General features: G+C 42.1%; 2 long non-coding RNA genes across 2 annotated transcripts in view; both read right to left on the reverse strand.

The window, feature by feature from the left end:
- The window catches only part of LOC106849214 (uncharacterized), a 39,039-nt gene extending 30,837 nt beyond the window's left edge, over positions 1 to 8,202 (reverse strand). The window contains exons 1-4 of the long non-coding RNA XR_001402588.2: positions 7,882 to 8,202; positions 6,696 to 6,760; positions 5,308 to 5,389; positions 198 to 286 (exon numbers count right to left, since the gene is read on the reverse strand). This is a non-coding gene — a long non-coding RNA (uncharacterized LOC106849214). The remainder of the gene's footprint in view (positions 1 to 197; positions 287 to 5,307; positions 5,390 to 6,695; positions 6,761 to 7,881) is intronic.
- Positions 8,203 to 9,301: 1,099 nt separating this feature from the next.
- LOC106849212 (uncharacterized) lies at positions 9,302 to 14,113 on the reverse strand. The gene is made up of 3 exons (XR_001402583.2): positions 14,030 to 14,113; positions 10,480 to 10,655; positions 9,302 to 9,586 (listed from the first exon to the last, which is right to left on the reverse strand). It is a non-coding gene; the product is annotated as an uncharacterized LOC106849212 (long non-coding RNA).
- Between the last annotated feature and the right edge of the window lie 12,275 nt (positions 14,114 to 26,388).

Consider the following 26,388-nt stretch of genomic DNA (forward strand, 5'->3'; position numbering starts at 1 on the left):
TGAACTGTCTTGCTAAAGCACAGTTTTTTCCCAAACAATATGTCAAATTACTGTCTCTGGACACCATGTAGAGGTGTTAGATGCCACTGAAATAGTGTCCTGCCTAGGGTAAAAGAAAACCAGACTAGCTAAGTTACACAGCTGTGATCAAAGACAATTGAAGAAATCATTCCATCTCGTGTTGCTTTTAGATTTACCTGTTTCGTGAATTTTCCCCCACACTGCTAGAAAGCCCAGGAATGGTTCAATCTCTTCTGTTCTCTGCAGTGACCTGGACTTCTCTTGGCTTTTAGAAAAAACACAACATTTGCAACAATGAAATCAAGAGTTATTATCTGCTAAGCCACATTCCTATGCTCTCATACTTTTCAGTATCATTTTATGAGCAGACATACACACGTGCATACACATTGGTCCCACTGGGGAAACAGGGTTATTTTAAAAAACCACATAACTACAAGCAAATATGAGCTTCTTAGAGTTTTTTTTTTTTAATTGGTATTAAAAATGCATCAGTTGCTAAATTTAAAATTGTTGGCGAGTAAACAGTAGGTAGCATTATAGAGAGCCACTTCATAAAATTCTAATTATACTTTTCCTATTTGTTGTGACATGCCCTCGCACGGATTATGGGTTTGGAATGGTGCCCAGTCCTCTGCTTTGAAAATGCAAAGTAAGCAGGAGAGGTTTGTGTAACCTCCAGTTGGGTTTGTGAGCGTGGTGAGGACATTTTGTGAGGCTGCTGCCTAAGTGAAGGGAGCTCAGGCTGTGTCACCTGCATCTCCTCTGCTCCCCCCAGAGCCATCAGTGCTTAGCCCCAGTGCATGGGCTGCAAAGTGGAGCCTCTCCAGACCTTGCTGACAGGGCAAGGCACTCCAAAATCACTCATGAAGGGCATTTCTCTCCCAGCAGCCTCCCCTCACTCAGGGCTGTAGGGTCAGTGCAGTTATTCAGTCACTGCCCTGCCCTTTCATGGCACAGCAGTTCCTCTTGGTGCTCCCATCCACTCCCTGCGATGTTGGAGAGAGAAATTCAAATCATCCTTCTCAAGTCTCTCCAGTTCCAAGCAGGAAGCAAGGAAGAGGAAAGCCCCAGTGGGTTTGGGATCATCCAAATCCTCGATGTTCCTTCCAGATGAGCACTTTGTTTTTGTGCCCCAGTGTTCTGTGTCCGAGGGCACAGGGTAGAAGCCTGCCAAGCACATTGCAGAGACAATCTCCCCTCAGCTCTGGGAGCTGGTGGTGGGTGCAGTGCCCTGAGCACGCCCAGGGACAGTGGTGGCTGTGAGGTGGGCAAGAGGGACACCTGTAGCAACAACCACCAGCTTTAACACAGTGCTGTGTACTTCACCTCAAGGCTATTACCATTATCAGCTTAGCCAAATGAATGGAGTAGAAAAACCTTTACAGTTGCCAGAGGATTAATCTTGTGAATGATGCATGGATTTTAGAGAAATGCCTTTGATTTATATAATGCTATACTAGGGGATATAATTTCAATTAGTAATTGCTAATTTTGATTTAGTGTGTTACATACTGGATACAGCAGGTTTATTAAGGTTATTTTATCTAATTTATTATGATGTATATTTACCTTAATGGGAATATATATTAATCAATATATGCCCTGATTAACTAGGGACTATTAACTATCCTGCAACACTGGATTAACACAATCAAGCCAGTAACACAGAGTATCATCAGATCCTGTGACTGATGCACCTAACTCTGAATTTTACCATGGAATAAATACAAAAACTAGGTAATGATTATCAGATTCATAAATGAATATATCTGTTTTAACAGGCAGCATGTCAGGTGCAGTAGCTAAGCTACTTGCCCACAGAGTCCAATTCCTCTCCAAGTGAATGATTTATATATTTTAATATGAAATGTATCACTCACCAAACAGCTTCTTTCACTATGTGATATATAAATTCCACCTGTCAAGCACATTTTGATATTGTAATATATCCTGTTGTCTTGCTTCTTTCAGGGGAGTCTGTTTCTAATTCCTGACATGTTTCCTGTCTCAGACTGATAGCAGCAGCATCTTTCATAGTGTTACTGTCATGATAGCTACACAAAACCTCTGCTCAGGGCTCTGCATAGAGGTTTGGAAGCAGCTGAGGTGCCCTGGGGACATGGGGACCTGACAGAGATCCCTTTTGTGCTCTGCTCCCGGGCATGCCCCATGCTGCTGCCTGGCAGCACGGGAAGCTGCTAAAAGAATAAGGAATAGGAGCTTTATCCCAAAAACCACTCTTTGCCCCAGTCTCTGATGAAAGGTGTGGAGAGCTGTAAGACTGAGAGAAGGGGGACAGGACCTCTGACCTCTGCCAAGGCTCTTAGGAAGGGCTAAGTTTGTGAGCCTGTTCTACTGTTTTGATTACAAAAACACGTGCCAAACTCATGTGGGAATAAGGGCTCTGTTTGGACATTTGGTTTGAAAATACCTGTAAACTCCAGCTGTTTCCCAAAGTTTCAGTGGCACTCTACTGCCTTGATGGATGGTGCTTGTGTGCTGAGAGCTGGGAAAGAACTCGTGAGATTAGGCAGGGACCCCTCAGTGCAGAGACAGGACAAGCATCCCTGGATGCTCCCTCTCCTTCCAGCCTGTGAATTATTTGACACATGGCAGTCAAAGGAGCAGGACATTCCCAGTGGCAGATGGAAGGAAATCAGCACTGGGCTGTGACAGTCACCACAGCTCCAGTTACTCCTGTAAGGGAAGGGTCATCCCCCTTTGCCATTCTTCCTCTAGGGTCCTGATTCCAGAGCTGAATTTCTCAGCCTCTGCTCCACTCAGGACCATCCACATGTCCATCCACAGGAGCTGCAGCCCTCTATGGATGTCCTGCATCTGCAGTTCCCTGGATGGAACTTTCCTCAGTCTGTAATGACTCAAACAACACCCTATGGTCACAAAATCTGCTTGTCTAACTGCTCCTCCAAAACCTCCACAGCCTTCCTCCAGTACTTCGTACTGTCTCAACCCCCAAAAGGCAAGAAACATCCCAAATATCCACCTTGCATTTTCTTTGATGCAAAATTTGCACCTTTTTGTCTTGCTCTTATGGAGAAAGAGGCAGAGGACAACAGGGATAGAGTCCCTTCACCTATGGGATGGTGACTGTCAGAGCTGAGACTTTTCCTTCCTCTGCTGAAACTCTGCTTTTGCTCACAGATCTTTGTTTCTGCCCTCTCCTCTTTCTTCCTGCAGGTCATTTTACTTGAGGTGAGAGGGGAGAGCAGACATTTGGCTGAATCACAACATGCAGAGAACTTATGGTACCAAAAAGGGAGAAAGAATTGTCACCTGTAGACATTAGTGATTATAAATCGTGTCAATGGCAAAGGGTCTCAGTCAGTTAAGACCCAAAGCAAGACTCTCAATTCAGCAAAATTAATTGGAAAATTTGGAGAAACAGAGGAGAGGGCAAGCCATCTTTTGATTACCAAAATCAAACTCCTTAACTTCTCCAAGGCAGATCTAGAAAAGACAAAATGCATTAATCAACTGGATTTACAGGGATGAGTGTGCCAAAAGAGCCACTATTTGCAGAGTAAGCAAAAGCATAAGAAGAACATATGCAGCAGAGGAAAACAGAGCCTAGTTCCAGAAACTGAAAAAAACCACCAAAATAAAACAACCCCAGAGTAAAGATTTGAAAACCATGTGCAGGTTTCTAGGTAACCAGCCCAATTCTTCTGATGCATCGAGGGCTGACTAGTTCCCACTGAAATCAGTAAGGGGCAGTAGATTGCCAGGTACATTTGAAAATCAGACCAATCCTCCAGGTGCATGAGCAACACGATCTGAAATGCCTGATTGGGCCCCATTTGAATTCTGATACACAGCCTGATCCCATCTGAGCCTCAGCACAGCACTGTGCCTGCTGTTCACAAACTTGTCTCTCAACATGCACATCCTCTGCAAGGATGAAAGCAGAACCTTCCTGCCACAGTCAGACCAGGGATGGAAACCTCTCTTTCCATCACCACGTTCCACCCCCCCTTATGAAACTGAATAGATCAGCTGCAATTATGGAAAGGAAAGCCTTTCATGGGTGCTGCAGCACATCATCAAACACTGCATGTCATATAATGCAGAGATAAAGCAATGGAAGTGTAAATTTACAGGTAAATAAAACCTGCAAGTAATTGTGATCTGTCCTAATCTACTCACAGGAGACAGTGAGAAAAAGGTGAGGAAAGGGTGAGACAAAATAAATAAAAGCCTGACAGAATATATTTCCTAATTTAAAACATTCTCCAAATATTGAAGTTTTATCTTTCCAGTGCTGGCTATTGCTGTGCTTCAGTGAGCACTTTGCATTTGGGGCAGGTTCTCTGCTCACCCTTCTTCCCTTTATTCCCATTTGGTGCCCAGTGGCTGCTTGGGAATTGTGCTGTGTCCTTCCACAAGCACCTTCCCACCTGAGGCAAGCTCTGGCACCCACAGGCAGTGATTTACTGCTGAATCACACAACAAAACTGGCTATATCCTTTATAAATTCATAAATCCCAAGTAGGACAGTTTTCCCATTATGGCTCAGCTTTGTTTCAGTGTGTAACCCCCATTGCTGAAGGAGACACAATAAATCCTGGGGCTGTGAAATCCATTGTATTTATATATGAGGCTGCTTTTTGGTCTCCATTTCCCAGTCACAAATAAACTGAGATCTTTTGAGTTTGCCATGGGGGTATTTATAGATTGCAAATGGTGCCACATAAAATCAATTGGCTCCTATATTTTCTTTGGGACATTTTATTGTTTCCTGTAAGTCAATTAATATTTTTCCCATGTGGAAAAAGCCTGATCTTAGATTTTCTTCATACTCTTACTTTATACTTATAAGGCTGTGATTTATGCATGCACAGTCCTGCCCTTCTTGCAGCAGAAAGAAGCAGTACAAGAAACTATTTTTCTTATAATAAAATGGTTTTTTGTTTGTCACTTTTCTGTCTTCTGCCTTCTAATGCTTCTTCTTGCAGTTACTTGGATAACATAACCACAGAAATTCCTATTATGTATTTATAACAATGATCAGTCCAAGTGTTTTTGAGAGTTTTGGGCAGCACCATTGTATCCAGAGGTGTTAGACACAGTCCCATCACAAAATGAGTATTTTCCCGAGTCCAGTCACCACACAGTATAAACCTGCAGGTTTTACAGGAGCTGCAGCCACAGCCTCTGCTCCCCAACAGTGAAATATCAATAATCTTAAAGAACCACAAGAGGGAACAGCTCCCATTACAAAATCACTCAAAAAGTGAAGAAGAAAACGAAGCCCGTTAAACTCACCCAAGCTGTGTGTGAACTGTGTGAAGGGAACTTCTCTCTTTCCAGACCAAATCAACAAGGTGTGCTGGGGAATGGAATCATTCTGTACATTTAAAAGCAGAAAAAGGATATAAAAACCAACACAGATTGTGTCAGTAGTTAATTTGATGGAAACAACAGCAAAGTAAACGAATATCTTTTCTTCTTTTACCTCCTGCCAGTTGTGTCTTTAGACACAATTCAGAAGAGAGGATCTCCCTGTCTATAGAGGGTACTCTGGGGTTCAGCCAGATATCAGTGTCAGGTACTGTGCATGGACTGCTCTGTGGTAGTGTGGGACATGCACAAGCTCCTGAAGAACAAAAACCCCCTCAAACTTCTCTTTCTTTGTCCTTCCCTGGTGTGGCTCTGCTGCCCAATGGGCACATCAGAATTTTCTCTAAGTTCAGCTCCATACCTGGGCAGTTGTGCAGCAATTCTGCCAACTACAGCAGGACTAATTCACTGAGTGCTGATGAAAATCTCAAGTGTTTGAAAAGCACTTTTTTTTTTTTATTCACATGCTCAAAATTGAAATAAAGGTCAAGGATTTTTTTTCTGTTAAAGTAAATGCATTTATACTAAAATACTTGAAACAAATTTTGCTTACTGCTGAAACAGCTTTATGTTCAAATTACTAAAATATGAGAAATGAGTTGCTGAATAACGTAGCTTATCCTTACTCTTTGACTTATTTACTACTTTTCTGCAGTCCTTTTTCAACCTTACAAGTAGTGCTGTACTGCAATCATATCTCTACATGTGAATTTTGGTGTGGAGATTTTGCCTTTTCTGTATATAGGTTTGAGCAGGATGTCTGAAGAATATGTAGAGCACCAGCACAGATGTATCTGGTAAAAAAGAAGGCAAAAAGCACTATAATTTCTTCTGCATCCATCAACCAGAGGTGCTCATTATACACAACATCAGTGACAAGAGCAGGAGTGCAGGGTGCAGTATGTGCTCAGGTTAAGTGAGAAGTGATTAATATGTTTTTGCAGTCAGATTCTGACTGGTTTGAAGCTCTAGTAATCTTCTGGAATTTGATTAATCTTTTCATTTCTAGAGCAGTGACTGTAAAGATCAGAATTTAGACAGGACTACAAATGATGCAAGATTAGCAGGCCTTGAACTCCTCATACAAAGGATATGAAGCTGCTAACAGGGTATAAATAGGTGTAGCCACACAGGAGGCTGAGGAAAGCTAAAGATGCTGATCATACATCCAGGCTCCAAGAGATCATTCCATAGCAGAGAGGTGTAGAGGGCTCTGCTTACCTGACCACAGATTCCCAGCTCTGCATTGGGAAACACAGCAGGAATAAAGGGGAAAAATAATAAAAGGAAGTTAAAATAATGGTTTGATTTACCAGCTGGTGCTTTGTGCTGTAGACAATACAGTTGTGCTGTAGATTAGTTCAGCCCAGGACATAACCTGCAGGGGAAGTCACAGGAGATTGCTCAGGAGCTGATTTGCTCAGAGTCAGGAATACCAGCCAGGAATACCTGGACACATTGCATCCCTTTCTGAAACATCAATGGCCTCTAGGAGAGTTGTTCTGACTCCCAGGACTGCCTCCCACCCCACATCTCCTGCATCCCCTCTGTGTCCCAGCACTTCAGCCACCACCCAAAACGTCCAGGCCAGCTCTTCCTTTTAGATTCCTGCTTCTCTCCCAAGTGCACACACAAACATGCAGACAGCATGGGCTCAGCACCTCTGCCTCCCCTTTATCCTCTGCCTCTCCAGCTGCCAGGGCATCTCCAGCTGTAGCAGGCACAGTGTCTGGATTCTAGGACCAAAATTGTAGGACCAAAAAGGGCAGGCAAAGATAATACAGTTAGAATTTCAGACTTGCTTTTCAGCCACATCCTTCCCAGAGACAGTGCAAGCACCTTCAGGTCTCCTAATTGTAGACCTAAATACCCTGACCTCACCTCCCAATTGTCAAGTGAAATTAGTTATTCTGTAAAGCTCAAAAATGCAGCGATCAGACTGAACTCACTTTTAAAGTCCCTGCTAGCAACTGATCTCTGCAGGACAAGTGCAGTGTTTCCCTCTGATTTTCAGGTGTCTGTAGAGTACAACAATAGCAGCCGCAAGGCTCGGGTGCTTTGTACCAAAAATACTTTGCCCATGCGCTGTCGTGTCCAGCTCACACAGAAACCCCATCTTTAGAGAAAGATGTTTTGATAAAGAGGCAAAAGGATCTGCTGCAGGTAGAGAAACACTGCTGGAAACGTGGGGAGATGAGAGAGCCAAGCCCCTGGAGCCACAGTGCTGTGTTTGGAGCACAACATCCGTGCTCCAGGGATGCGGGAAAAGGCTGCTGCCCCTGCCCTGCCTCGGAGCAGCTGGGTGGAACACCAGCCTTTCTTTTCATAGGACAAAAAATTAGGTCAAAACTTTCTAGGAAATTTCTGCTGCCTGTTTTAGAACGTGGTTCAAAAGATGAAAGGAGAGGAATTCTACAGAACCCCGTGTGCAACCTCGTGTGGAAGCGAGGCATTAAACGGGAAGAAATCCTGTGCCTGAGCTGACAGCCAGGGGCTTACCTGCAACAAAACCTCTGCAGCAGCACCAGGGAAGGCAGAGAGAGCACAAAACCTGAAAGCAGCCCTTCCATCAGCACCTGCCCCAAGGACAGAAACAGCACTCATTCCATCAGCGCTGCGGAATCGTTCCTGGCTGCAAAGAGCCTCTTCAGGCTTTTACCAACAGCAACAAATCTTCCCCGAGCGGAGCCGTCTTCATCGCTAGTTAGGGCTCCTCACTCGTGTTCAGTATTGAATTGTTCTCCCTTCCAAAGCGCTGTTTTTATTAGGTGATCTCTTCCTTGAGAGAAAAAAAAAAACAAACCCAAACACACTTAGGGCCAGATTTAAAAAACCTATTAGATTTCAGCTTAATTTAAATGCATAACAGCAGGCAACTCAGCCTAATTCTCCACTTGAGCACACAGTCTCCTGATTTATACACACAAGTGGAATAGCTTTTGCAGATGCATATTTTGCCTTTTGCTTTATCCTCCTTGTTTTTTAATAACTTACCTTTACTTATGATTTTCTTAATTCAGACTTAAATTAGACAAATAATCATTTGGGACGCAGCCCGCATTGACCAATTTCCTCGAGTGGCTTTGAAAGTGGAATTCACTGGATTTCTTTTATCCCAAGTCACCCTGTGGTGTTTTGGGGCAGCCCTACCTTAGAGAGGGGAACCTGAGCCTTGCTGTGAGTCATGGGGGCGAGGGAAAAGCAGAGGGTTTAACCCCACATTTCTTAAACTCCTCCCAAACTCCCAGGAGGAACAACTGAATTGCACACTACGACTTTGATCACTGATAAATCCTCTTGCAATTTTTACACTGATGTCTCTTTTGATTTGTGAAGTCATTTGTCTGTTGACACTTGATTGAATTAACTACTCTAGAAGAGCATTTCTGTCCCAGATCAGGGAAGGGGGTTTTAACTCTTTTTTGATGGCTGTAGTTGAAACAAGTGGTTTGACATGAGGCTCATCTCTACATGATGGATAGATTTTAAAACATTCAAAAAACAACTTTCTTCAGAAGATTCAAAAGTCACAAAGAACTCCTTGATCAATGAACAGTGGGTATTTTTGCACAGAGGAGAGTACTGGGTTGCAGGATGCAATATAAGATAAATATCCCAAGCATATAATTACCACTGGTTGTAATTTCTGGTGCAATATAGCTTGGCTAACATCAGTTCCCAAAACATTTCCACCTGATCAAGCAGCTCTTTCTAAAAGGACACCAGAATGTGGAAACTCAACAACTGATCCTTGAAAGTATCCTTAGAAGACATATCCTTGTGGGTTGAACTTAATTACCATAGTGTTACTTTCTTGATGCCTCAAAATATCAGAATTTCAACATGTACCCATGTAAAATCATGCTTTTAAAGTTTTTATTTCAGTCAATATTGTATTACCTCTTAAGACATGAGCTGTCCTCCATCATTAATAATTTTTTGGGTTTCTTCTGGCATTGATTCCCTGATATTTTTTTCTTCCTTTTTTGGTTCACAGCTCACTCTCAAGGCCAAAACTCCACAGGCAAGATTTCTATCAATTTTAGTTGGAGTCTCACCTGATTAGAAGCTGCAGCAAAAAGTTTTATGATCACACACAGAGCCTGAGGTTTTGGCTTTTCCTGACGTGTTTTTCCAGATTTGATTTCAGTCCAAAGTGTGTATTTCTGGTTGGAATTAAAACCCAGTTAATTTTCAAAATTCCCTGTAAAGGAGAAGACATTGAAATAAAAATGGTAAAAACAATCCCCCCAGATTAATATTGAGGTAATTTGAAACAGCTTTTTATTTAATTGTTTATGTTTCTTGTTTGACCTGACTGTATGACACAGCAGGAACAGCATTACTTTCTAATAACAGCATTAATCACAGAATAAAAATATTTCTCGGCAATGTACAACAGTTCTTCTGAGCTGAAAATAAAAAGTAATGTTCATCTGCCTATAAGGTTTAAAGTAAATAAAAATTAAATACACTGTTGGGATTACAGCATGGGAGATGATTGGAAATACTGGCGTGATTTGACATGTAACAGCCCACTTTGCTGGTATATTAGCAGGCTGTGAAATCATATAAAAATAGGAAAAAAGAAGAAAAAATAATGAGTTAAAAAAACCCTCACTTTTTGATCTTTTCTCCAAAAGAGACTTTCTGTTCTGCATTTTGTCCCACACCACTTTTAGTGTTGTTGAGAAGGAGCCTTTTCAGCAACAGCACTAATTAGTGTTGTGATTTAACCTGGCAGCAGCCAAACACCACAGAGCCCACCACAGGATGGGGAGAGAGGTGAAAGAGTTTTCTATTTAATAGGTCAGAAAAGGAAAGAAAGCCAATAATAATGATAAAAAAATATACCAAACAAGTGGTGCCAGTGTAATCCCACACCACCTCCTGGCCAATGCCTGGCCATCCCACTGGCCAACTCCCCCTTTTTTTGTTCAGCATATCCCTTTTATTTTTTGTTTGTTTGTTCAGAACACTTGCACAACAATTTTATTTCACAGGCTCTTGAAGTGTTTAAACGTTCTAAAGGTGACACCAAGGTCAGTTGTTTCCTGGTTCTGATATAAGAAGGGAGGTTCCAGGAGCCAGACTCACCTGGCCATGAGCTGAGGGCACGTGCAGGAGGATGCCAAGGAGCTGAAGGAGCCAATTTGGACAATCATTCCCCACCTGCACTGACCAAAGGCTCCAGCACCACGGGAATAAAGTTCTCTCAGCCTGAACTGCCACTTCACAAGGAGCCAACAGCAGGGAATCAATCCAGAATATTTCTGTAGGATAAAAAGGAAACAGACTCTTTCAAAACCATTGCATTCTGTCTCATGTCAGAGACACTTCATCAATGCTTTGCAAAAGCACACCAAGTAATTTGGTTTGAAAAGCACCACATTAGTACATTTTGGCTTTCAAACACGCTTTTTCCCCAAAATGATCATTTTTATGCATTCAAATACTTCAAAGGGAAAGATTAGAAGAAATAACTCTTCTTATCCATCCCCTATTTCATGTATCATCAGGATAGTGATCTTTAATACCAAATGCAACTTGGACTTCAGTCAGCACTGAGGCAAATGAGTATTTTCTGCTGAGCAACTTCATTCATCAGCAGCTCCCCTGTTCCATTTGGAAGCTCCTGGCCAAGGCACTGCTCCTGCCTGGAGCCTGCTTAGTGCATTCACCCTGGCAGGAGGCACATGGCCAAAGGTCCTCAGCAATGCAAATTGCTCAGGAGCTTTTAATGCAAATAAGAAGAGGTCAGTCAAAATAAGCACACAGAGGAAACTAATTGGAAGTGAAATATGGACTCAAGTGATAAAATGTAGCTCAATTTTATAAAGCTCAATGGTCACATGCATTTACTTCTAACATCCAAGAACAACAGTATGAAAACAGCAGCCTAAGAAACTGGTTCACACTTTTCCTTCTGTCTGTAGTGATACCTTTCAAGCACACATATCTCAGGTGGGTAACATTATTTCTTTAATAATTTCACCATAACTTCAAGAGATTTTCTTTAATTAACATCACAGTCATATAGGCATCATTGACTAAAGTAACCTGTTAGCCTGCAAAACCTGGACACACTTTAGAGATGAGATTTTTTAGACACAATGACAGTTTTTAAAATTTGGAAAAAAAATACCAAAAAGTCCATACAAAAAACTCCACAAACATTGTGAGGATGAGGGCAAGCAAGCTCACATGGTGCTCTATTTCCAGTTTAGGACTCAGGTGGAGCATACAGATACTACAAATTAGGAATTTTAATAGGACAAGTTTGTTTTAAAGGTTTACAAATTTTGCAGTGAACCTTCCCAAAAGTGAACCCGTGTTCCTTGAATGGATGGAGAAAATTGGAACTGCCAGCTCCTGCCCAGTCTGAAGGCACAGAGAGCAACAAAAGCTGCACCACTGAGCTGCAGGGCTTTCACCTCCCTCCAAGGCCTGCAAGAATAAGAGAAGTGACCAGCCATAATATTGTGAATTTTTCAGAAATTCAGGAAATTAATTCAAACCTAAATGCAGACCTCTGTTTCACAGCAGACCCACATCTATTTTAGAGCCCTATCTAAGGCATAAAATTCTTTTATACAACTGAAATGCTGTAAGGGAAGCTGCTGCCCAGAGTGCCCCTGCCCTTCCAGCAGCCTCTCCTCCCTGCCTCAGCCTTCCTGTACAATTAAAAGGAATGACCAGACTGGAGCAATGCTGGGGCACAGAGAGGAACCACCCCAGTGTTCTGCTAATAAGTCGTGAGCTGACCTTCCTGCAGGTACACATGTAGCTGTTAAATAAAGAAAATAAGAGCACCAGGCTGGCAGAGCTCTCCTTTGGAGAGGTCACAAAGCACTCGCCTTTCCAGCAGGTGAAAATCAGAGCAGAAGGGGGCTCAGCACTTGCACAAACACCAACTGATAGTGGGGAATGTATAAGCATCTGTTTCCATAAGCCAGATAATTGGGTCCTTGGGAAGCAATCTAACAAGAGGAAGAAAATCTTTAGAATTCAGATTTTGTTTAAAGCTGCTCACTTTTTGCCAGCAATCGTTTTATACAAGAGCAGGGACTAAGTACAGATGCAATTGTGGTTGTCCTGTCAAGGAACCTTCTGTATTTCCTGGGTCCTGTTCCTCTCTAAGGGGCATAATTTCCCAGAGATCATGGTGTCAGAGCACTAGCACTTTTTCCTGTAATCTTTTTTCCACCTCTTCTTTCTCCCTGCACCCACTGAAATCTGTGTGAACACCTAAAAATACATGTGACTTGGCAGATCTTTGCTGGGGCTCCTCACATATCAGCAGTCTGCCTAAGGCATTGTGTCCAAAAGCTGAACGTCATTATAAGTTATCCAGCTAGCTGGTAAAATGTTACTTCATTTTTGTTTCCATGCATTGATTTCCCCCTTGATGTGACAGCCCAATCTCCCACTCCCTCACTGTCAGCCCCTGCTTTCCTTTGATGCTGACACTCATTCAGTCTTCTCAATGCACACCGTCCTCAGCACTAAGTGTACTCTTGCTGTGGGTTTGGCATGCTGGAATTGCTCAGGAAAACTTTTTTTAGTTTAAAAATAACCTAAAGTATTTCTTCATTGTTTAAGGAAATCACTTCCCCTTGGAGAATGACAATGTGCTGTCTTTTATATGTACACACTACATTGCAAACAAATACCTTGTGTGTATTTATATTATATGTATCTGTATTTTATGCTTTTTATAAATATAAAGGCAGAATCTTCAGTGACCACATGCAGTCACCAGGAACCCCTGAGCACCCATCAGAAATCTGCACTCAGCTGCTTGCCCAAGTTCCAGTAAGGTAACGTCCACCTGTATCCCTGATGTCTCTAAAATTCCCCAGAAGAAAAGATGTGATTTTCTTCCCCAGCTAAAGTGCCCGTCCAGCTCAAGGCACGTATTTTTGCTGGGATTCAAGCTGGCAAACAAGGAGCCACTGAAAGTCACCTGCAGGTGATTGCATCTTAAAGGAAAATCAGCATTTATAGACTGAACGTAGCGTATTTGTTTGATTTGATGTCTCAATTCTTTGCAGAAAACTGGGACTGTTTAAAGCCCTGATGCTTTGATTGCTAGGGCTGACTGTTCTCTGTATTGTGAAGTCGGTCTGATGCATTAAAGCATCACACCCAGACTTTGGATGATGAGTTTTCTGTTAGAGACTGACGTGCCTTCTTTGAGCCTTGTATCTAAATAAAGCTTTTGAAAGGGTCTTTCTTTCTACACTCCAGCAATCCCAGCCCAGCCATTCACCAAATATTTAAAGCTGTCCTCACTCTTTACACAAGACAAAGGGTATGGGCGTCTGAAAACCAGACTCACTTTGGCTGCTGAGTTCAATTACTCAATTACCACTGTGAAAGCACCAACATCACATGCTGTCTTTAAACTCAAAATAAAATAAAAAGCCCAACATCAACAACCCCAAACATTTAAAGGAGGAGCAGGTGGTTCCACTCCCATTGCCCACCCTGACACACCTTAAAAAGCTTCATTTTCTCAGGATAAACACTGATTATTAAGTTCAGATTATTAACTCCTTTATATTACATTTTCTAAATTTTCTGTAACATTCAGAAATCTTTCTTAAGGAAATAAGTAAATTGATCTTTTTCTTATAATACCTACTTGAGGTGAGTTCTGATCACTCTCTGGTCCTTAAGGGGCACTTGCCACATGTAGTGTGAACTCCTACACATCCTCTTCAAAACTGTGAAAGAAAAACCAGTTCAGATATGGCTGGGCAGTGAATGTGACTGGTTTCCAATCACAGTAAGTGTGATTAGAAGCCATGGTTCAGATCTGAACAACACCTTAATGGAAGTTGACTACAAAACATATCTTCATTAAACAATAATCTGACCCCAAAACAGAACTATTCAACATTTCTCTCTGCCACCACTGTCAAAATTTTAGGTTGCTTCTTGACAAATATGGATGAATGTCTAAAAAATTTCCCTTAATGGTTTGGGGGGGTTTTGGGTTATGATTCTGGAATCACTTAGCACTTAAAAAACACTTGATTAGAATTTTAAAAATGAGTCAAGTTTACCTGGTATACACCTGTAGGAATTTTTAAGAAGAGGGTACCATATATTAGACAACTTGAATTTTGTGTGTGGGAGTATTGCATCACCCCCTGTTTGCATTTCCCAAATGTGATGTGCTTACTAATACTTTTGTTTGACCTGTAGCTACAGGTTGTTAAGGAAGAGGAAATGGCAACTGTCAGGAAACAGGAGAAAATTCCAGTGCAATCACAGTAACCCACTCCTGGTGCCTTTCCCTTACACAAAACCAAGCAAGGATGGGCACTGGAGTCAGGCTGTCAGGACAGCCCTCTGACAAGTCTTACAGTCTGGACCTGGTATTTACTTTAATTCAATTTGGCATCAGCTATGTGGGATTTGGCATGGTAGAAAAATCGCAGGTTTTATAAGATTTTTTACAAGGAAATGCTTTACTGTGCAGAGAGAGACAGAACAAGAGTTCCTGTCACTGCTGCTGGCAACAGAGTCCAGCAAAGGTTGTGTTTGACAGCAAAAGAGATTTCTGTAGTGGCCCTTTCAGCCTAAGGAAAATGATATTAAAGTCTAAACCAAAGGACTGAGGGTCAGATTGCAAAAGAGCTGATATTCCTAATGGTAAACAGATTTTAGGAGTGCTCCATCTATATGGGCTGAGTACTTCTCAGTCTCTGACCACAAAACCAAACATTAAACTTTTTTTAAAACCTCTGATGCTTCAAGCCATGCTACAGGCTATATTAAAAAATCTTTTTAATATTTCAGGGTTTTCCTCAGTGCCAAGCTATTAAATGTGTAGACTGATTTCCTTAGAGCAAAATCCTTCCCCAAAAACCTGGACAGAATGTCAGTCAAATAGTTAATTACTAACCAAAAAAAAAAAAAAATCCCAGTAATTGACTGCATGGATTTTAATTTTATGAGATAGCCTTATCCTTGTGAAAACTCTCCAAGCTGAGGCTGGAGAACAATGGCTCCCTGAACACAAAAGCAGTTCCCAAATCACAGCAGAGATGGTAAGGTTGAACTTGACCTCATTTGCTCCAGTAAAAACTCAGGTTATGTCCATAAAATGAGCAAGAAGGAGGTTACAAAAGAGGTGACAATGAGAAGAGAAGGATCTTTTTGAGGGGAATTTGCAAAAAGCTACAGCTAAAACTACATTGGGCTTTTCAGCAGCAATGCTCTCTAGGAGGTAAACAGTTTAGCAGACTGCCAGCTACAAAACCTCACTACAAAATCACCTCAAAAGTGATTATTAGGCAGATTTCTTGCATATTATTTCTTCCCTGCCCAGCAGTAATTAGTCTCAAACAGGGAATGGTGCCAATGCAAGACCTCCACACCAGGTGACAGGTATTCCCACAAAGAATGGCAGTGCCCATTGTCAACATTTTATCTCAAGTTTCATGCCTGGAGTTTTTTTTCTAGAGGCTCTGCATTTACATAAGAATCGCCAGGAGAGTGTTTTAAAACTATTATTAAGGCTCAGAGTTGTAGGGGAAAGCTCTGAAGTGCAACACAGAATAAAAGCTGCATTGCCAGTGCTCAAAGCCCAAAATGACTTAAAGGGCCCCACCAGCCCCTTGCTGTGCATCAATTCAGTGTCACCTCTCTTTTCTCACAGACATCGTTTTAGAAGTGGTAAAAAGTTGTGCCTTTGCCCAGATGTCCATAAAGCAAACTCAGGTGCCCCTCAAAAGGTGCCTGTGGGGACCTTACCCAGAGGCTGGACAAGCTGAAGCAGCAATTAGTAGAAGCAGCACAATATTTTTAGATTTTTGCTGGTCCCAGCAACATGCAGCTTCAAAAGTGAGAGGCTGTTTATCCCCTCTTGGTTATGCTCTTTAGCTCAGCATGGGGTTTGATTGTTTCCTTAACAATTCGACACACATCCATGAGTTAAAAATAGCAAACAACACATCCATTTTTCCTAGCAATACTGCACATACAGAATATTTGAATTCTGTGCAGTGATAGGCTAAGTCTGCACCCTGTTCTGTGCTGGACTATGAGTAATTTTGCCTGATTTGGTTTTTTTTTCCCTTTTATTGCAAACGAACTACTAAAAGACATTCATATTTTACTACATAGGTGTCCCTCTGTATTCAGTATAGCACACCCCAAACCTGTGGATGAAAGGCTCAACAGATACAGTGTTGTCTGAACTAAGTGAAAAGCTAAACAATTCATAAATAAACAATTAATAAACAATTCTCAGTGCTGATGTGACTGATATAGAGATGTTCTCTGCACTGGAAGAGAAGATGTTCTCTTCATGTGGAAGCTCACAGTAATAAAATTTATACCTATGCTACATAGCAGCAGCAAGTGAAATGGCATGAGGCTGACAAGTGGCAGGTTTGACTGCAGCTCAGTTACTTCATTAAAACAACTGTTAATTTAAACTGAAAGGAAAATCCATTCTTTTGGCTGCCCACCAGAAATGCTCCCCACAAAAGGGAAGAAGCAGCAGCTCTGCTCATCAGTTCAAAAGTTCATTTGAATGATGTACAGGAGAACACTAGCACAGGGAAATGCAAACTTTTATAAACCCTGTTTATAGCTGCTTCTACAACTGGAGTCCATTAGGCAAAGACTGACATGATTATTTTAAACCCCTAAGAAAATTTTCAGCAGAACATCTTGAACAGATCACTTGAAATTGTGTTCACAACTCTTGTGGCTCACACTGCCATCCTGGTGGTTTTGCAGTCCTGTACTTCATGTCACCATTCTCCTGCATGACCAAGCTATATATTTTAGGTAGTAAAACAGGTAATAGTTCCCATCTGCTGGCCACTGCAGATGGAGTATTTAGAGAGCTCCCTGTAACAGTTTACCATAGCACATGCAGTTTGGACATCAACACTTGCTCAGGCAAGAGACTGAAGGCAGAGAAACTCCCCACTGATTCCCAGAGGTGCTCCCTAAGTGCTCTGCCAGCATATCCAAATTAAAAGTTTTCAATTTGTGGATGAAAACAACATATTTAGAAGAAGGACAAGGAAAAACCCCTAACAAAATCCCACTGTAACATTCAAGAAAGGACATTTTTTGACCTTTGATTTTTGAAGAGTTCACACCACCAGTATCTACCACAACCCCCCTGAAAGCTACTCTGTAGCTGTAAATTAGAATGTAGGAAAAAAAATCCTTCTTATTCATCCTCACATACACACAGAGGCTCTAAAGTGGAGGCAGAGATCTCACAGACAGGGTTTATTCCCCGATTCATCTGACACATGCAGCAAAGGAGCAGAGATCCCATGGAGGAAACAGCAGAGACTGTAGAACAGGGCTACCAGAGGATGATCTCCACATGCCAGCACAGAGCAGTTTAGGAAATAAAACAGAGCCTTTCCCAGAGCTGTGCACACACAGCTACACTCAGCTGAATTGAAGCACGTGTGAACAGCAGTTGAGTGCTCCAACCTTTCTCAAGCTGGACACAGATTGCAGGAGAAAGAGTGACTCGATTATCCAAAGGCAGCTCTTGGCAGGGCTGAGCTTCCCATCAGAGGGATTAGATAGGCAGGAGGAAAGCAGTGTAGCAAAGAAAAATAAAATGAAAGGAAACGGAGATGAAACAAGATTCTCCTATTGATTCGCACTGAAAGATGAATTACTTATTATCACTGCAGTTGTAAATGAAAGCAGTGCCAAAAGGGTGTTGCTTCTGTAAGAAACCAAATTAGATATATTTTCTTCCTTGCTTTGTGAGGAGGATGTGCATGACTTCAGAAAGTTACTACAGCAAGACCTGAAAAACAAATAAAACAAAATAAATGCGTCCTGCACAGGACACATTTGGGTGTATGAACACATTCCATATTCATTGCACATGAGAGTGCTTGACTCCAGCAGACCTACAGCCAGAGCCATGCACTGCTCACAGCCCAGGGCACAGCAATATTGCCACACACAAACAGGACTTCCAACAGCAACCAGCCAAGCTGGCACCTCATATTCCTGACTGTTGGTAGGTGCTGAACCTTGTCCTTGCACAGAACACCTGCCCTGGGAAGCTGCCAGTGTGACACCCCGAGGTGAACCAAGTGTGCAAGATCTTAACCCTGACCTCTGAAACCACGGGCAGGCTCCTCTGTGGGCTACACGAGACCACGAGGGGAACAAATTCTGCATCATCCACAGGGCCAGTGCCAGGGGAGGATTCTCCCCTGTCTCCCCTTGATCTGCTGCTTACTCCAGCACTGCTGCTCTGCTCTGTCATTGCTCCTGCATGGCTTTTCATTGGTGAAGCCACACACTTGAGTGACCCTGAATCCCACTCACAGGACACATTGCACCCTCACAAATGACCCAACACTTTGGTGCTGAGGAGCCTTCCTGTGGCTGAGAGAAAGCCCAGCTGATGGAGAGGGGACTTCCTGCATTCCACAAGAGAAAAGAAGTTTCTAACCCAGAACTACAAGATAATGGACTTCAAAGCAGTGGGGTTTATGCATGGAAAACCTGTCACTGGTGCAGGACTGAAACCTGCTTATCTTGCCTTTCACACGGTGTAATTTAACAGGGCCTGTAGCACATCTAAAGGGAAGGAGATGGAAATGCATCTAACTGTACTGAACTTATTTACTTATTTTAAAATAGTGGCAGGACTTACTCTCTTCAGCTCGTGAGCAGCCCCTGTAGAAGTAGATAGTACATGGGGCACAGCAGGTGGTAAAAGTAAAATCCTTTATGAGGTTTGCCCAGACTGGTATACCCGAGCAGTTTTGGTTTCCTAATTTGAGCTTCCTGGCCAATGCACCAATTACGTAGTGGGTTTAGTGCTGGCCAAACACCAGTGCACCCACTAGAAATTATTTACTCATTTCCTGCTGTGAGATAAGGATTAGGAGGGAGGCAAAACAGGCTCAAAACTTTAAAGGGTATAAAGAAAAACATTATTAACAAAATTAGAAGAAAAATTATAAGAAAATCAAAATAAACCTTCAGAAGACTTCTCCCACCACACCTTTTCCTTCCCACTGACAACATAAAGAGACAAAACCTGGAACTTTCAGTCAGTTCACCACCACTAGAATAGTCTTTCTTCAGTCTACTTAATGAGAGGAGTCTCTTGCCATGCCATGAAGACTCCTTCACAAGAAACAGTTTCCTCATGGCTTTTAATTTCCACAAATAGCAGCAGCCTGGAAATCTGCAGTAGTGAAGTCCCTCCCATCTTTTGATCCTTCCCACAGCTGCATTCATGGGCCATGTCAACTTATTTGGGTTCTATTTTAAGGATAAGCTGTTCTAGCATGATAAAAGTTCTTTTTATCCACCTCTAGGAACAGAGGTTTTCTTCTTTCATTCCTGGGGTGAGGTTTCTCATCTCTCTCTGTTCAAGTTTCTCATTGGATCATAGCAGCATCTCCTTGCTTCAATACTGGTGCCTTGGATCACAGTTGTGTTAGAATGCTACATCCTCCCAATGCATTTCCATGAGTTCCAGGGAAAAACCAAAGTCTGATATATCAAGTATATATTCATCATAGCCTTACAAAAACCCAGGATTTCAGCCTAAGACTAAGGTGTCTCCCCAGTCCCCTCCCATCTAGAATTTGACTCCTCCTTCACTGACTCAGAGTCTCATGTTGTTGTCTTCATGTGTCTTCACCCTTTCTTTTTCAGGATTCAGGAGAGACTTGGTGTTCAGAAATACATTTGTAAGTTGAAGAAATCATTACACTCCTGAGAGTCCTTGGGTAAGAAAGGAATTTATTATTTGCTAGCAAATGATTTTGACCTTTCTGGCAAAGGTTAGAAGACAAAGATATATTAACTGGAGTAATTTAAGTCAAGTGTAAAGTAACTAAGAGTTACATGGCCTTGGGGAAGAGTCTGGAGTCTTAGTTGCAGGACATGTTTCAGCATTTAGTGGAGTTTACTACTTTAAGAACAAAATTATCATCATAAATTTCTGGAGTGTTCCCTGGATGGGACTGTGACAGTTTAAATCTCTGAATAAAGTTTATTGCCCATTTCATCTGTGACTCAATACCCTTACCACAACACTGTGCCAGGCTGCCAGGGTCATCTTTGGGATCCCAGAGCCAGCACTTGCACTCCACTGTTAAGGTGGCTGCATGAAAAGTGACAGATAGAAATATTTTAACAGATTCCTCAGTTTCCTCTTGTAATCTAAAACTTCTTACAACAAGCAGGAGCTCCTACAATGGCCTGCTGCCACCTGCATGTCCCACTGCACCATATAAACAGATTAAAAAAAATAAGTTTTTTTTACAAACCCCCCCCCAAACAGCCTCACTACAAATCTTTTCCAAGATCCAGGCTCCTTACTTTCCTGTGTTTCCTTGGGCTCCCACATAATTCTAGGTGCATTAGGAAACATGAAACTGGATTTCTACATGACTTCTTCAATAAATAAGGTCGAGACAGATCAGAAACTATTATTACCCAAAACGATCCAAAATTGGTTTCCTAACTTTATTGTTTTGCTACAATATAAGACTACTTCTGTTGAAGCACACTTTACCATAATACCAAAGATAAGAGCTTGCTGAAGCAAAACCTAAATCAATACCTATGTTCATCACCTTAAATAGTGTATCATTGCTTTCTCAAAATCTTAAATGGAAAGCAAAAATCCCTGCTATACTCAGATGCTTTAAACTTTGCTAATTCTTCATGTACTACCCAGATTATTGCTCCTGAAGTCAGATGAAGATGTGTGGTCCTCTGCTCTCCCTCTGCAACTTAATGAGAACCAGCTTATCTCATATCAGCTTCCAGAAGAGCTCAGCTATCTGAGATTACCCACAATGTGCTCTATTTTCTGAGCTAAATTAATAATTAGGGGGGAAAATAACATGAGAGATGCAGATTACTGAAAAACAACCAGTTGGGAAGTCAGCCCAGGATAAAACACTGATATTTGAAGAACAGCTCAACGTTCAGTCCTGCTAACACAGCTTTAGAGGGTTATCTAGAAATAGGAAAGGCAGAAACAGAACCTTGGGAATATGATGACTCAACTCTTACCCAAAATATCAGCTAGCCAAGCCAGGGACAGACATTTCTTCCTAATGCTGAGAAAGGGCATCCCAGGCAAGGAGGTTGTGTGGTGATATTTTTAAAAGGCCCTAAGTTCTCCCATAGTTTTTAGCTGAATGATTTTATTTTCAGGCCAGACTCCCGAAATGGAAGGGGACAGTAAAAGCCTTCTACCCAACACAACGAGGACATTTGCATTGAATATGGAAAATCCATCAGTTCTCTATTTCACAGCAAGGATTTAAAACCAGCCTTCCCTTTTCCAGGAAGTGCTTTCCCATGGAACAGAAGCGTGGTGCTGTGTAAGCCACCAAGCACATCCTCTTGGTGAGCATGAAATGCCTCTAGAGAAGTCCCAAGAAGTCACTTCTGCAGCCCAGGGAAGCAGGAAAGCAAACTGCTGGGCCTCTTCCAAGCCTCTCTGCCTGGACCTCAGGCAGTTTGTAACACAGACCAACAGTGGCTGAGCTGGCAGGGGAAGCAAAGTCTCCTGATTAGAGCATCTACCCAACAGGCACCTGTTCTGCTGCATGAATATTCCAGCTCCTTACACAGACTGAAAGGGCACCACTGAAAGGCTGAGAACACCCCTGCAGTCTCTGCCATGGTGGTTTGAACATTGCCTGCTGAGGTCCTTTGGGATAGGATTTTGTCCCATCTTCAGCAAAAGCCATCACCTCAAATTGTACAGCCTGAGGAGTATCTTCACTGCTTCCCACCTCTCTCACATTCCTGTATAAATCCAGATTTTTATTTGCTTTGCTACTCTGATGTTAAAGATACATTTAAAAATGGGAATGCGTTTTTTCTAGACTACAGCAATGGTGTAATCCAAATAATTGTAGCTTTGGGTTTTTTTAAATCTTAATTAAAATAAGTATTTGTTAAAATCCATACAAAACGTTTTCTTTCCAGCTATAAAAAAGATCCACATGGCAATAATTCAGACTTCCTGAGACTACATACAAAAAGAAGAAAAATGCTTTAATAATAGTAACAATATTTACAGTTTAGAACTACTTTTCAATCTCAGTGTTATTCATGTTTTGTCTCAGAGTAAAACCGATGCACCGTTCAGTAACTCACACTGAAGCCCAGAGCAGAACACAACCACGACTCAAATGCTGTCGATCGTGCTGTCCTTAACACCATTTGTTCAGTGCTCAAAAATTCTCTGTAGTCAAACATGAGATGAAACATTAACTACATTTCATAAGATACTATCATCACTCTTTCGACAGCTCAGAGAGTGAAACCCCCCCTTTTTTTTTCTATAACAAAGCAACGTGTTCCTCAGAACCCTGTGTTATTTCAGGGTTCTAATCTAAAGAAAGCTCTAGTTTGCATTCAGTCAAAGACCAAGTGGAAAAATGAAGATTTTTCAAGAACTGCATAAAGATCTTGCCATAAACTTCTCTGTTCTGGGCTACTCCAACATTCAGCATTTTCTAGTGGCCTTTACTGATCCTCTATTCGTCTGAAAATTCAATACAGGTGTGTACTGAAAGATTGGGTCCTGACGTTACCAAGGCTCCAGTTTTCACTTTTTTGAAAGTATTATGAATGTGGGGGGGAATAAAAAAAATCACAGGTAGCATCTTTTCCATTCCCCTCGTCCTGCCACAAGGAAGGGCTTTAGAGGGACAGGAGGGACATCACAGAGAACAACGAAATACAGAGACCGAGAGCTCTTTTTTAAAGACAGAGAGAAGTGGGGAGTCAAGTAGTTCAGCCACAGCACAGGAGATCACAAAACTAACAACCTGCCAGGAATTAAAAAATCCATATTCCGGTCGGGAATGTACTTTCTTTCCCTCCAAAGCTGCATCCCCTTTCTGGCTGCTTTTCACATCCAAACAACCACCGGCATGCAAACTCGGGATTCGCTTCCCGGCTTGGTCATAACCCTGAAACTTGCTGCCAATTCCCGCAGGAATTCTCCCAATCCAGAGGAGCCGAGCTGCCCTCTCCTGGGAGCAGTGGAGGCAGCAGGGCAGCCTCCCCCAGCCAAACACATCATTAGCAGGTGCAGAAAGTGGTGGAATGGGAAATTAATGCATCGGGCAGCCTTCTCCAGGTGGACTGCCCGGTTTTCCCATTTACAGTTCCACTGAAAAATTAGACTCTGGGATTAGGATTCTGCTTCAGCAGCATTTCTTCCACAGGCTTCAGAAAGAGGTCATTTTGCATCAATTTCTTCACAGGTTTTCCAGGTAGGAACCGACATGGATTGTTAGGTTAAATCAATAGGGCAAAGATTAAACGAACAGTGTGTCAGAACAAGAGCTTACAGAGGAGTTTAACGGGACTGACAAAACACAGCCTGAACAGGTACCTGTGCTGGTCATGGCAGAAGTGTGTTAGAAGTGTGCACTTAGGATTTTCCCAAATCTCCTGTTAATTTAAGAGAAAGAAAAAAGATTCCAGATCTGTGAGTGATGAAGGGAAGGAAATCGGCCTGCAGCTGTAACCTAAAACACAGCAAAACCCTGAGCTCATTGAAAACAGAAAGTTTTCATTGCTACAGTTTTATTACACCAGACTTGAAGCAGAGAACTTGGAGCTGGGGGACAGATTAGTGACAATATCATAATACAACTTTAGCAGCATCAGCCAGCCTTTCCAGGTCCCTGCTCCCCATTTCGGATAAACTAGCATAGACAAAAGTGAGGAGTTAGCTCAGAAAGGCTACAGCATAAAAAAAAGGTTTGGTTTTTTTTTTTTTTTTCCTGAATATACATATGTGATGCTTCTTAAATTGTAAAAAAAGCTGGGATTTCCAGGAAAATTTCTCCACTAAGCTGTAGACAGAAAGCACTAGGTGGATGATTTCTGCAATTTAAAGAGTGGGAAATGGCAGACAATATGCTAATTAGAAAGAGTTCTAGGAAAAACACCTAAAGCAAAGTCCACCAGGAATGAGTATATGCTTTTAAGATCAAAAAAAAGTATTTAAATTGCCTACCATAGCCTCTGATGGTTTTGTTTCTTAGGGGGATTTTTTTTTGTTTGATTTTGCAGGAAAGTTAGTTTAGTCTAATAACTTTTATTCTGTAGGCATTTGGGATAAGGATGATCAGGTGAGTCATCTCATGAATATTCCTGTATCTGTATAGCATGTACAGGAAATCCATTAGAATTAATATTTCTTTACATTCTATTTATTCAAGTAAGCCCTTGCCTCAAAGTGCTGGTGTTGTTCTCTTAACATAATAATTCTGATAAATTACTCTTTCCTTCAATGCCCCATGAGCAAGGAACACAGGTGCTGCTGTGTGAAGACTCATTACTCTGGCCCATTTAAAAAAATTTTAAGCATGTTTCCCCCAAAAGCAGATGTCTCTCTACATTTTAGAAGCTGCAGATGCTATTTTTAAGTGAGGGGGGAAGAAAACATCAGCTATTACTTGCAATTATTAAAAATTATTTTGTTTCTGACTGCTTATTGCTCCTATGTATATTTGGACAAAGTGCCATTCATTTCCTGACTAACCACAGGTGCTTGAAGACTTCCAGTCTGCCTGGGGTCTCTGACAGGGCACCTGGTGAGATACACACATAATTAGTGAGAATTCTGCATGTAACTGGGTACAAGAGCTAGATCCTCAGATTGAAGGAAAGTGATGTGTACTGTGCTGGGTACAAGTCAGCTAAGAAAATTGCTGAGGATCTCCAGTGTGACTTTCCCATTTTGGTTTGATTCAATTTGAATTCATTTCTATGAAGAGAAATCCGGGATTTTTAATTGTGATTTGTTCATAATCAGGTTCACTAAAGATTCTAGACAAACGGGCTTGGAAAGACGTGAGCAGGCTCTACTCTTCATGTTGAGTTCGTGGGTATTATCTTTCACAAGAATTCGCTGTAAGCTGTGGGAGGGAGCCCAGTGAGCACCTCATGGAGAGCCTGATCTTGCCAGGACCAGCAGCTCTGCCAGGTCACACAGGACCGAGGGACCACAGCAATTTCTGACCTTTCCATCTTCTCTTTCCTCCTTCTCCTCCCCAGCTAGCATCCTCCCTGAAGTAGCCAGTACTGGATTCTCAAGGAGGGAAAGGGATAGACAGAAAGGCACAGAGCTGGCAGCAGAAGCAGAAATGGCAGAAGAACCTGAAGCCTTTAAAGACTCAAAGAAAATAAGATTTTCTCCTGCCTGCCACCAGCAGATAGGATGCTCACAGGAGAGAGAGAAGGGGAACCAGAATAATAGCTATTCTCTGGATAAACCTGACTGTCTCCTCCTCATCTTGCTCAAAACAGACTCAGAGGCCAGGAAGCCTTTCAAGGAGCAAAGCACTAGCAGCAGGTGGTGCCATCTGTCCTACTCTAATTCCTTCTTGCTCAAACAATTTATGTCCCAGTCAGTGAGGAAGGTAGAAAAACAACGAGAAAAACCCAACCCCAGCTGCCAAATAGCCAGAGAGTGGGAGAATAGGAGGCGAGGAGACAGAAGGCTAATTTTAGCTGAATAACATGAAGTGAAAATAGTGTTAATAAAAATAAAGAGCAATGGGAAATGTGATTGCTAAACAATGCCTTCTCCCTATGGTCTGCTCTTTTACACCTGTGCCTGAAGATGAATGATTAGACAGAAAATCAAACCACAGGATGGTTTTACCCTGAGCTGAAATGCAAAGGCCAGGGCAGTTTGGGAGAGGCTGCATCACATCCTGCCCTGCTGAGCATTGCTGTTATCCCTGTCCAGCTGGAGTTTCCCATGGTGCCACCTCTATGAAACACGGGCAGACACTGCCTGGCACATCATCCCTCTGTCACCTGGGGCTGAGGCACAGCAGCCAGATTTGCATCATTGCCATCAGCGCTGCTTTAGCTCTGGGCAGTCTAAGGGATTTTCCTGTCAAATCTGCCTTACATGTCACAGACTATCCTTTCCTGGCTCTCTTTTGATATGCAACCATGTATAAAGCTCTCTGG

Source organism: Sturnus vulgaris, chromosome 11 (genome assembly GCF_052056855.1).
Source record: "Sturnus vulgaris isolate bStuVul1 chromosome 11, bStuVul1.hap1, whole genome shotgun sequence".
NCBI classification, from domain to species: Eukaryota; Metazoa; Chordata; class Aves; order Passeriformes; family Sturnidae; genus Sturnus; species Sturnus vulgaris.